The sequence below is a fragment of the Tupaia chinensis genome, unplaced genomic scaffold (assembly GCF_000334495.1).
Source record: "Tupaia chinensis unplaced genomic scaffold, TupChi_1.0 Scaffold147500_1, whole genome shotgun sequence".
NCBI classification, from domain to species: Eukaryota; Metazoa; Chordata; class Mammalia; order Scandentia; family Tupaiidae; genus Tupaia; species Tupaia belangeri.
Genome location: NW_006207351.1, coordinates 736,302 through 748,801, shown reverse-complemented (window position 1 = coordinate 748,801; position 12,500 = coordinate 736,302).

The following is a 12,500-nucleotide window of genomic DNA, read 5'->3' as shown; positions in this document are numbered from 1 at the left end:
AGCAGATGGCCACAGCTGCCCTCGGCCTCCCACCTCCCCTGTCCTCCCTGCAGACCAGCTCTGCCTACCACGTGGGGGTGCAGCTCTCGGCCCTGGCTGGCGGCAAGCTGTCATCACCCCAGCACCACAGGTGTGTTCAGGAGCGTATCCCTGACCGCGCGGTGGCCAGCGAGGGGCGCTGCCTCACCCCTTCTGACGGACGTGGGCTCTGACAGCAAGAGCTCGCTCACTCCCCACAATCCGGGAGCTAGCAGGGGTGAGATTTGGACTCAGACCACCCGACTGCTCTAGGCTCTGCACCGCACAGACCCCCAGGCATGGGCCTCGAGGCTGGAGGGACGTGGACCTCATCTTCCCTGGTCTTGTCCCCTGTCACTCCCTCCCCTGGAGCAGCTGAGGGCTCGACTGGAGTAGGCACAGGAAGGAAGAGGGGTCTGTGTCTCTGAAGACCAGGCATCCACCTGCATTTACGTCCTCACAGGGCCTCGCAGGGGTCCGGGGAGCAGATTCCACAAGCCAACCGAGGCTGCTTCCTGTAGTTGGGCCTGTGCGTGCATGGGGCCGAGGATGCCCCAGAGCGGGCGTGGGGCGTGGAGCTCAGCCCCACCCCGGGCCCGTTCTCCTCCGGCAAGCTGTCAGCCCCGCAGTGGAGCCCCGTGCCAGCCTGCAGGCTCGCTGTTCCCAGAACCAGGGATGACTCAGGGACTGAGGTGCTTCCTTGGGCATGAGCCTGCCACACAGAGGTTTCCAAACCATTTCCCGAAACCTTCTCCCCTCACCTTGCTGCGGGCTTGTCCCCAGAAGGCACATTTTTTCATAGATTTTTCCTGACCCAGCGCGGCCGGCGCCTCCCAGTTCCCACAGGGCCAGGCGGCCAGCTCAGCGTTGCTGTCCTCTCGTCTTGTCCTCATGGCCACCCTGGGAGGCGGCACCCTCGTGCTCCCAGTTTCTGCGTGAGGAGCCTGAGGCCCGGAGAGGTCACCCAAGGCCCTCTTGCCCCGTAGCCCCAGAGCAGGAGCTCAAGCCCACTGCAGTGTCTTTAACCCCCGTACTACACTGCCACAGTGCCACGAGCTCACTCCTCTCCATGCGACCTGCACTGCTGGTGGGAAATCGTGGCTCTCCTTCCCTGGGACATGACCCCTCCATGGGAAGATCTAGCCTTGACGCCAGCCTTGGCAATGGAGAGAGATCGGGAGTTCAAATGCGTTGCTCTGAGCTGGGCCCAAGGAGAGCCACGCCCGTCGGCCAGCCTTCCCGGAATGGCCACTCTGAAGAGTCTGTGAAGCCACTGATGTTCAGCCTGAGCCCTAGAAAGAAGACCCGTGGGGCAGACCCATCCCAGCCGTTGGCCTGGGGTTGTCTCCTTCACCCACACTCAGCTCAACCTAGCCACGACCAGCCGACCTGCCGGCGGCCAGCACATGGTGGCCGCAAAGCCCTGAGCTGAGGGGCCGTCCACTGTGTGCCCTGAACGTGGCAGAAAATGCTGGCCACTGAGTGGCAGCCGTCGAGTGGTGCTGCGTCTCCCAGCACTCAGCCTCTGTGGGAGAGTGGTCAGCCCACAGAGGGAAGGGACCACGAGCACATCGGGCCCCGCCCTGCCCGCCCAGTCTCCATGCCTCCCTGCCCCACCGTCACTCCTCTGGACACTTGAGGCACGTCTCCCCTAGGGGCCAGCGTGAAGGTTAAGGCGCTGGACTCCCAGTGGCTGACTAGCGTGGAGTCCTGGGTTTGGAGGCTTGAAAATCACACCGGGCACATGTGCCCCAAACCCCAGGAGAGTGGAGGGAAAGGGATTGCAGTGTGGCCATTCCTCCTGGGAGGTGATCTCTCACTTTCTCTGTCTCTGGTGAATGCACACGCTCTATGGCAAAGAACCGAAGAAGGAGGAGGAGGGGGAGAAAAGAAGAGGAGGAAGTAGCTGTCTCCCAGGCTGAGCCCTGGGGATCTGTGCCCTGCCGACATTCATGCTCTTCTGTGTCATCAGTGCGGCGTCCCCCGTGACATGGCCACTCCCTTACGCACACGCTCCCACTCGTCACCTGCCTGCCTGTTTGCCCGTCCCCGCCCTGCCCTGCTCCATAGAGGGGTGAGCACGCCAGCACCCACGGCGCGTCTGCTCACTGCCTTCCTGCAGGGGTGGCTGCCAGAGAGCTCTGGCGAGACCGGGGGCAGGGGAACACTGCCTCCTCCCTCGCTTCTGGTGATGGCGTACATCCCCAGGAGCCCAGAGCCCTCCCCGCAGGGCTTTCCCACTGGGGTCCCGAGCTCTGTCTGGTGGTCCCTAGGACTGTGTCCTCCAACAGCCCAAGGGGTGGCGGCAGCTTCCAGCTGTGACTGGACCCAGGTAGCCCCACCCGGGCCCCGGCCCTGGCCCCCGGCAGCTCCACCTCCCTTTGCAACTAGCCCTCCCCCTGCGTGTGCGTTTCCAGGTCTACCGTAGGTTACGTGCGCTCACCTGGAGGGAGACAGAGAAGTGGAGAACAAGCCCCAAGAGAGATGGCCAAGCCATAATCTCCTCTCCTCTCAGGGTCTGGCACGCATGTGTGCCCGGCGTGATTTTCAAGCCTCCAGGTCCGAGACTCGAACTGTGGTCGGCCGTGTGGAAATGCAGCATCGCCACCACCACGCCACCTGCCCGCCCCATGTTAAAGGCCATCATCTCAATGGCTTGGCCTGGGGTCTGTGACCTCTGTGGACAGGGCTGACGCAGCCTCCTGACCTGCCAGAGCCCACCCTACGCTTCAACAGCGTGCTTGGGAAACCAGGCCAGGCCCACGCAAGTTATCCAGTAGGTGTTTACGACCTTTGTCAGTTCAGGTAGAGGGGTGGCTTCCGGGCAGGTGACATTCCTGCACCTTGGAGAGCTCACGGGCCCTGTGGGGAAAACAGCTCTGATAGTCCAGACCCAAATGATGGTGGGTCCCAAAGAGCAGTTGCCCTCACAGTGAAAAGCCAAGAGGAAAAGAACCCCCCTGAAGGTGCCCGTCCTGCCCAGACGCGCTCCCCTTGCAGCTGGAACGTGGCGTCTTTGGCCTTCACGAGCTCAGAGCTTGGAGACCTTGCGTGTAGGAGCTGGACTTTCTGTGAGCTGAGAGGCTAGAGGGCTGTTAGCGTGTCCCTGGGATGCGGACTCCCCAGGCCACCCAAGCATCGTCACCGAGTTCGAAGCAAAGCTATCCTGCACGGGCGTCATGGCTTGGTCGCAGCCGGGGTGGCAGAAGGCGGGCAGTGCCCTAAGTGGAGCTGGCTGCTGGGAGCAGGAAGGGGCACCTCAGCGCTGCGTGGTCCTGGCTCACCCTTGGTAAAGGGACGGCCACTCCCAGAAGGAGGCCAGTCTGCTGAGACTGGAGGGTGGCACCCGGGTTCCGAGCGCTGTCTCCTCAGGAGGCAGGTGGCCATCCCAACCTCTTGCTGGCCTGGTCCCCAGTGTGGAGTGGCTGGAGCTTGGCACCCATCTGGCTGTGCCAGACCTCGTCTCCTCAGGCCAGAAGAAGACCAGGGCCTTGGCAGGCACACGACGGGCACAAGTACCCACGAGGGCAGAGTACCCGGACTCCTCCCCACCGCCCCTGCCTCGGGGGTGTCTCTGGCAAGGCTGTATATCTCCATAGCCCCCCAGCCTGCAAGGTCGCCCTGACCTAGTCTGGCCCCAGCTGGTGGCCTGGGGAACGGAACCCCGTGGCCTCTGCATCCCAATCCTCGCTGCAGACCAGCACCTCTGGGTGGGAGGGAGACCGCAGAGGTTGAACCGCAAAGGGAACTAGAACGGCACAGCGCATGGGAGAAGGGAGGGTGTGGAGCCGGGCTTCAGAGGGTGCCAAGCGCCTGCACCGTCTGGTGCGACCCTCAGCTGCTGGCCCCGGTGCAGTCCCAGCTGCTTCATCTGGCCTGGGAATGCCCTGGCTGCTTCTGTGCAGTGAGGGGCAGGCCGGCTTGAGCTGGGTGAGTCACATGGGGCCAACAGGCCCGGAGAACCCGGCTAGAAGAGGCACAGGTGATGGGAGAGCAAGGAGCAAGTGGCATTTACTGGAACGTTAGGGGCAGACTGGTCTTCAGAGGAGCTGCTTGTGCTGGAGCTGCTTGTGCTGAAGCCGGTGGGGAAGCCGTGGTCTGCAGGGACCCACGGCAGTGCCTCGTGGTTGACGTGGCGATCACCCGTACGGATTGATGGGAGGGCCCGAGGCAGCAGACCTGAGAGGGAAGCCAGCAATGCCCACCTTGCCAGCCCCACAGCTGGGTCAGTGCCCAACAAGAACCTGAATGAGATCCCAGGACCTGTCCCACAGATGACAGGGACTCGCAGGCACAGCTCCAGGCCGGGAGGGCAGGTGGCTTGTGGCAGAGGCAGGCCCGGCCTCCATGGCTCACTGCCTGCCCCCTCACCTTCCCCTCAGGCCTCTGGGCCGCTGCCTCCTTCCTGGGAGTTGGCGCCCCTGGGATCCCGACTGCCGGGAAGTGCCTCGCGCTGGCGGAGCCGGCTGAGTCCCCGCACCACTTAGCCGCCGCCAAATGGGGTGAGTATTGATTAGCGGCGATATCCTGGAATACGCACTCGCGCTGATGCTTTACCATGAATGCGCTGAGGAGCTGACCGAGCAATACAGCTGCGCCGAGTCCAAGCGCAGCAGAACCCGTCCAGTGTGGCCGGCCTCAGCCACCGCCTCCTGGCAGGGAGCCCGACTGCAGCCACGCCTTGGCCAGCCCGCCAGGGCTTCCTTTGGAGCCTGGTTTCTCTCTTCTCAGAGGGGAGCAGGTGAGCCTGACACTCTGGGTCACAGAGGCCCTCCTTAGCGACACGTGGCGGTGATGCGGGCAGGCGTGACATGAGGAAGCCAGGAGAGGCTCCCTGCTGCAGGTGGAAGGGGAAACTCCAGTCCTGCTGTGGCTCTCAGAGACACGGTGACCTCGCCTGCAGGGGGGAGGGAGCAGACTCATGCCCCCAGTCCCCCGTCACCGGCGGCAGTGCCCTGCACACCTGGTGGCCCTCGGTGCAGGCTCTGCCGTCAGCTGAGTGTGGAGAGACGAGCCGTGGGCCTCCTGTCTGGGGGCCTCGGTTTCTCCAGTTGCCAAGTCGGGAACCCGGACCTGACGATTTCTGAGCCTGAAGACGCAGCCGTTCGTGACTCCCATGCTTCCTTCCCTCACCCCTCCTCTACAGCCCGCCTCCTCGCCTTCCTCCTCCACCCTCTTTCCAAAACACTTTTTATCATTGCAGAGTCATCTCCAAAGCCCCCTAGATCCCCTGTCAGGAACGAAGACGGCCTAAAGCCACCGCCACCTCTATTCAAGCACTGCAGACTAAGCCATCAGGGACGAAGGCTGAGAGATGGCACTGTCTCTGTGTCTTGAGAGATTTTTGCTATAGGCCACGTGTGCTTACTGGAGGGACAGACACAGAAAGTGAGAACTCAGCCCCGGAGGGTGGTCATGCCAGGCTCTCCTCCATTCTCTAGGGATCTGGGGCATACACGTGCTCCTGGTGTGTGTCGAGCCACCGGGTCCTGGACTTGAACCATGGTTCTACGTGGGAGTCCAGTGCCTTAGCCACCATGCAACCTGTTGATGGTATTGTTTTTTAGGTTTATTGTTCTTCCTTCCAGGAGCTAGAGACAGCGCCCCTGACAGGGTGTCAACCATGCACCCCCTCAGCCTTGGCCACACAGGTGCCCGGCGTATTCAGAGAGGTCTCTGGAGTTGAACCGTGAACCTCCCGGTGTGGGACTACCTCGCACAGCATTGTACTTTGCCACCGCACCACTGTGCACCCCCTTCGCCAGGGCCGGCACCAAGGGGGTTTCCAGAGTCTAACCTGAGATACTCAGAGAACAGAGGGGCTCTCACTCACTGCTCCTTAGGTCAGAGCTCCCTGCCCTGGTGTCTCTCCCTGCGGCCACACTCCCCGTTCCCAGGGTCCCAACCTGGGACAGGTCTCTCATTGTCCACCTGGAATGCTCAGGGCCTCGGGAGCCCCGGTCCCTGAGGACTGGGAGGGCAGACCGACTTGTTCCCTCCCATGGGCTCGGGGAAGCCAGGAGGACCCAGTGTGTGACAGGCAGGAGAAGCTATCTGAGGTCCCCAGAGCCCCGGAGGGCCTGTGCATCCTCACCCCAGCTGTGAACAGGAACCACCTGGCCCAGGAGCCTTGTGCTCCCGCCCCTGCAGCCACAGACTGACTCCTGCTCTGGAGCTCGGCTAGGGCCACGGCTCGGGCCTGGCTTGCGGGCACCCAGTTCTGCCCCTCCCCTGCCCAGGCGGCCCCCTGGCTGCCCTCCGGGAGCACTCTCGCAGTAAATTCCTGCACCAGAACCTGGTCTCAGGCTTGCTTCTGGGGACCTTGCTCTTAGGGACTCTGCAACCCACGTCTCTGCCCAGCTCCACACCACCAGACTGTTCTGTGCGGACAGTCCAGGCCATCTGAGCAGCCCGCTTCTCACCCGGCTGGGCCTTGGCAAACAATCTCCTCTGCTTGGAGCCCCTCCGCAGCTTCCCAGCCATGAGAAAGTGCCCCCTGAACATGAGCACCACGTGATACGGCCCCGAGCACTCACCTCTGCACCCTGCCCTGGTCCTGGCACTCCACTGTGGCTGTCACTTCCCCAGAAGGGAACCTTGGTCTGACTGAACTCAGCCCTCAGGGCCCCTTGCCCCTGCCAAAGGCTCAGCACCCCCACCAGCTGTTCACCCCACACAGGCCGGCAGTGGTAAGTCACCCCCTGCCTCTGAGTCTGTCCCTGGGATCGGTCCTCCCCCTGGCACCTGGACCCACCCCCTTAGAGCTGGTCCAATCACCTCCTGCGTCCTTGGGAGCGACTTGGAAGGAAACTGAGGCGCACCGGGGTGGTGAGACCGGCCCCAGGCCTCGCAGCCATCAGGAGGGGCCTGGACCCCAGGACACCTTTATTCCAACCAGGGACACTGCACGAAGGGATGGGGGTGGTTCTGTAGGCCCAGGAGTGGCCCAGGCTGCAGTCTGAGGGAGAGAAGGGACAGCTCAGGGCCTTGCACCTTCACAGCCTTCGCCCGCTCCTCCTTCAGGGGCGGAGTTCACCGGCGCCCTTGTCTCAGGCCGGCTCCTGGATGCAAAGGGACAGCGAGCATCGTGGGCGGTGCCTCGTTAGCTGGCCTCCCAGGAAAGCCCAGTATGCAGGGGAGCAGCTCCCAGGAGAGGAGACAGCTCTGCCACCTTGGGGTCCCAGACGGGAGGGGAACAGTGCGAGTCTCCCTGCCACAGGCCTGCACTGCCCACAGCTGATCTGGCAGGGCCTCGGCCTATCTCACTCTCCTGTGTTCCAGCTGTGTGACCTAAGCTGGCTAGTTAACCTCTCTGTGCCTCTGCTTCGTTATCAGCAAAATGAGAATAATAATAACCACTTCAGAGTGCCATTTATGCAGATATTCTTAAAATGCTGCTCGGCTTGGAAAACAGCAATTAACACTATACACATTGTAGCCGTTGCTGTGATTAATCAACAGCCTCTTTTCCATTTGCTTTGCATGTTGTGAATAGCTTCTTTAAAACACTGTGGACAAGTAACAAAACTTCCTCCTGGAACAGGGGAGCTTTTGCCTCTTCCCTGACACAGTGAAGGCATCTGGGGGCGTCTCCGAAGGTGACACCCTCCCCCAGGCTGAGCTCTAGGGAGTCTGAGCACACAAGCAGGACCCTACCCGCCTCTGGGCATGTGCCAGCCTGCATGCCGAAGGCAGAGGAGGGGTCTCCTGGCTGCCCTCCCTCCCTGGCCCGTGGCTGTGCCACTGAGACATCCCACTCGCAGGTGAAAGCCAGCGGCTGCAGGAGCACATCCGCAGAGAAGCGGGAGTCAGGAGGTCGGCGGTGTGTATTGATTTAGCAATTCGCACGCACTCTTCCGAGAGGTGATCTTCCCGGACACTCTGGCAGCCGGGCCAGCTGCTGATGCAGTGCAGGGCTGCAGGCTTGGGCTGTGAGCCTAGAGCAGGGCAGTGAGGGAGGAGAGGCAGAGGGCCGGTGGGGAGGGCACCCACCACCCTCCAGGTGGGGCGGACAGGGGCTTCTCACAGAACCCCGGCCTGGCATCAGGGAGCAAGTCCACATGTGTCAGGAAGTGCAGCACTGCTCCTCCCAGGCCAACCCCGCCCCACCCTGCCCTGCGCAAGGGCTGCCTGGGGACGCCCCCACCCACTCCCCGTGAAGGAGTCTGCTTCTCCTAAGGTCGTGCCTTCCTGGAGTGGTGGCATCCAGTGGCTGATGACAAAGGGCACAGGAGTCCCCAAGCCCACGCAGAGCCCAGCCTGGCTGCCTGGCTCCAGAGCCCTGGAAACTGCCTCCTCTGTCCAGCCTGCTTCCATCTGCTCCATGCTCAGCTGTCCCTCCAAAGCAGATGCCCCAGTAAAGCCCCGCCCTGACCCGGCTCAGTGCCCACCTCCCACTGGGCTTGCTCAGCCTCCTGCCCCGGCCCGTCTGCGTGGGCAGGATGTGCAGCCATGGGCCCGAGCCCCACACGGCATAGCCATTTACTGCCCTGCAGGCCCATTCCTGTCGGGTGCTGTCTGGACAAGGGGATGTCGTGAGATGAAGGAGACCCTGGCCGGGCATGTGTGGCCGGGATGGACTCTCTTCCCTGTCAACCTCACCCCCTCACGGTCCCAGGCCCCTCCTGTTAGGGGAGAAAGCTCTGGTCCCAGGGATTGTCCTGGAGCTGCTGGGCGGTGGCTGGGCTGGCAGGGGCTGGCGGAGGGTGCAGAGGGAGCATTCGTGGGGCCGAGGTGCCGCCCTCCTGACCCTGCGGATGCCTCACAGTGCCCTCATTGTCCTACAGCATGGCTGCTGGTGGCACCTCACAGCACACAGCACGCTCCCACGGGGGGCTCCAGGAGTCGTCTGCTGCCTGTGTCTCACGGGAGATGTCTGTCTGTCCGTCCACCTGACCACCCACCCACCAATCCATCTGCTACTCATTTATTCGCAATAATCACATACCAAACGTCTATCAGGCCCCGTCCGTTTAGCCAGGCCCACGGGTAATCTGGGTTTCTGCCTTTCCCACACGTCCCCGGGGGCGGGGAACACGTCTAGGCCGGCCTCTTCTGCTGGCCCCGTGGGGGTCCTGGGGCCACTGCTCTGAGCGTGGGGAGGACGGCTGCAGGCAGGGGAAATCCTGGGCGCAGCAGCACCTACGCGGGACCTCGCGGGAGGCTCGGGGCTGGCCCACAGCGGGCAGCTGCACCTTCTCCCTGCTGGGCCCCAGGGCGGGCAGCAGACACACTGCAGAAGGCCGTGGGAGACAAGCATCCCTCCCTCTGCCCACGTGCCGGGAGGGACCTCGGGTGGGCGGGCTCGGCCATTGCTCCCTCACTTCTCAGACACGGACATCTATGTGAGGGCCTCCCGGCTTCGGAGCCTGTGAGCCAAGCGCCTTCGGCCCCTGGGCAGGCGGCTCCCTGTGCTCAGCTTTCAGGAGCCCGGCTCCAAAGACCCACCCACGTGGGGGCTTGTGGCCGTCCCCAGTGAGTACCTCTGTCCGCCGTAGCCCATGTGGCCTGACGGACATTGGGGCTCTCCCCTTTGTTCCCGCCTGGCACGGGCTCTGCCGTGAACCAACCCTGCCTCCACTCCCGCATCCATTTCTGGATCACAGAGAGCCCTGCAGGCAGACAGAAGCCAGTCGTTTGAACACACAGGACTGTCCACTGAGCCATCGAAGTGTTTAGGGAGCTCAGGGAATCGGAGGTGGTGCCATGGGAGGTCACCGCCTGGCAGACAGCTGCTTGGTGTCAATCCGCCCCGCTCAGGGAGGCCTGGGCTGGGACCAGCCTCTGCAGCTACACTACGGTTAGAATGGGCCCCTCCGGGTCCTGGTACGGAATTCGGTTGAGATGAGATTAAGGGAGTGAAAATTTAATCTGCCTGTGGGGTGTATTAGTAGAACTGCGGCCTCTGAAGGTGACCAGGGTTGAGACGAGGGTGAGGATGCAGGGCTGAGCCTGGTGAGCCTCTGAGGAGGGAGTGAGACGGACACACGGACACCGACACAGCCTTGTCATCTCGTGCGGCGCTCTGAGTGCCTCTGCAGAGTCCTCACCAACAAGAAGACCCTCCCCAGATGTGGTCCCTCAACCCTGGACTCTATTCTCTATGAAGAACTCAGGCTGGGCCAGTTCCGGTACAAGCACTGGGACAGACAGGACAGGGAGGATGCCAGGCGACTCAGGCTGGGTCTCTGGCTGGGGAGTGAGGATGCAGCTCGTTCTGCAAAGTGGGAAATGGGGGAAAGGCAGAGAAGATGTTTTAAAAAGTGCAACGTAGGTTCAGGGGCAGCTTCGGGGCAGGTGGCTTTGTGAGGGGAAGGCGCCGTGCAGGTGCTGCATGTGGAGGACACAGGCAGGGAGGGGCGCTGTCGACTCTCCCCGACTACCAGCCCCCAGCGCCCCGAGGGCAGAACCTAGCAGGGAGCCACACAAGAACAGAGCCCCTAGGACCACAGAGCAGAGTGCAGAAGGGCGGCCCGGAGCCAGGGCCAGAGCGTAATGCGGCCCGGCCGCCACCACCCCAAGTTCTGCTGCCATCAGGGAGGCTGAGGCAGGGCACGCACGCTCTCTTCTTCTGCTCTTGGAACTGCCTGCAGCTCGCTCAGCTCTCGGCTCTGACCAGGCCGCAGACAAGGGTCGCAAGGATGGGACTGCGGACACACAGGTACAGCACGCCGGGAGGAAGGCAGAATCGACCCTATCACCCAGGGACAGAGGCTATGCAGCAGGGACAGGCTTGTCCGAAAACAGAAAGACTTTCTGGCCAGAAAACATCCTTCCACGCAACCTGATTCGTGGAGGGGCCTTCTCTCAGTCTGTGAAGGCCCCAGATCCTCAGTGGTGGGCAGAGCTCAGGGCCACCATGGGCCCAACACAGCCGCGCCGACACACAGGGGGCAGGCCGGGGAGACAGGGCGGTTGGATGGTAATCAAGTCACCTGACCACTGCAGAGAGGTGGTGAGGAGGGCTGGGCCGCCTGCCACACAGGAGAACTGCTCTAGGCAGGGCTGGCCTCCATCAGCTCCCCCTTGGCGGGCGACAGCAGGGCAGGGACAGCTGTCTGTAATGGGGGGCTGCTAATTGCACTGATTGCAATCCGGGCAGAGTTTCTGGAACTGCAGAACTCTGACGGAGGAGGAAATACCAGCAGAGCATTTCTGATGAATAATTCAGTGAGCTGAAATGGGAAATGAGAAAGTTTTCTTCCCACTGAAGTTGCATTTGAAAAAAAGGAAAGAGAAAATAATAATAGCAGCAAACCCGAGCACTCTAGTCTCCTGGGCTGAGCCTTCCTCTGCGTTACCAGGAGGCCTGCTCTGGAGGCTTTTGCTCACGGCAGGCTCCAGGCCTTCAGCTGAGGCAGGTCGCCTGGGGCCGGTGGCCAACTCCATTTCCTTCCCAGCATGCACTCTACGAATTGTGAAGAAGGCAGCTCAGAGCTGCTTTCAATCGAAGGGGACTTTCGCTATGGGGCACGTGTGGTCACTGGAGAGACAGACAGAAAGCGAGAAATCACCCTCCAGGAGCGGTAGCCACGCCACGATCCCTTCTCCGTTCGCCTCTCAGGATCTTGGGCACGCACACATATGCACCCGGTGTGAGTTTTAAGCTGCCAGGTCCAGGACTCGAACCACAGTCGACTGTGTGGGAAGCCAGCCACGAGCCATCACACCATCTGCTGGTCCTGGTGTGTTCACATTCTGAAGGTCTGCGGTTGGGGCTGCCCACTCCATCGTGGTTGTTGACCCGAGGCCTGCTGAGTTTATCCTGACGGGCTGGGTTGCTCGAAGGACTCCCGCTGCACAGGGCGGCCCCACCCTCTCTGCACCACGGTTCTTGGCTCACGATGCACAAAACAAAGCACGACCAATCGGTTGCCTGCACTGCTTTAGGTGGATCCGAGTCAACGACTGACAGTGTAGACGCCCCTCTCCTCCCTCGCTTCACCTGTAAACCAGCTCTCGCGGTCTGAGAAATGAGAGCCTTTTCATCTGGGAGGCCCGGCTAACCCGGGGGACGCGAACCACCTTGTCACGTGTGCTACCGTGCAGCCCTCTCTCTAGAAGCACAGACTATCAAATGGGCAGCCACTAAAGCCAGGCGCTGTGCTGGGTGTTGGGCAGGTTGTTCCCGGAGTGTGTGTGTACGTGTGCTGGGGCTGTGTTCGGACATGAGACGTCTGCAGTTCGACTTACACAGCGCAGCAGCCAGCGCCAGAGAGGAAGCTGGTGCTGGAACTTGGGCCCTGCTGGGCGGACGAACGCTGAGCATCTGCGCAGAGAGACCAGAGGTTACGGCAGCGGGAAGGCACTGAATGGGATGGGGACAGAGGACGTGGGCTGGGCCTGGGGCTGTCGGGGCACTGGGAGCAGGCAGGCGCTGCTCGGGGAGGAGCCGGGGGTGTCTAGTGTGAGCGGAAGGCTCGGGGGACCTCGGCTTCGTGCAGGTGGGATCCAAATCCCAAGAAGGGAGGAAGCCCCCCCCC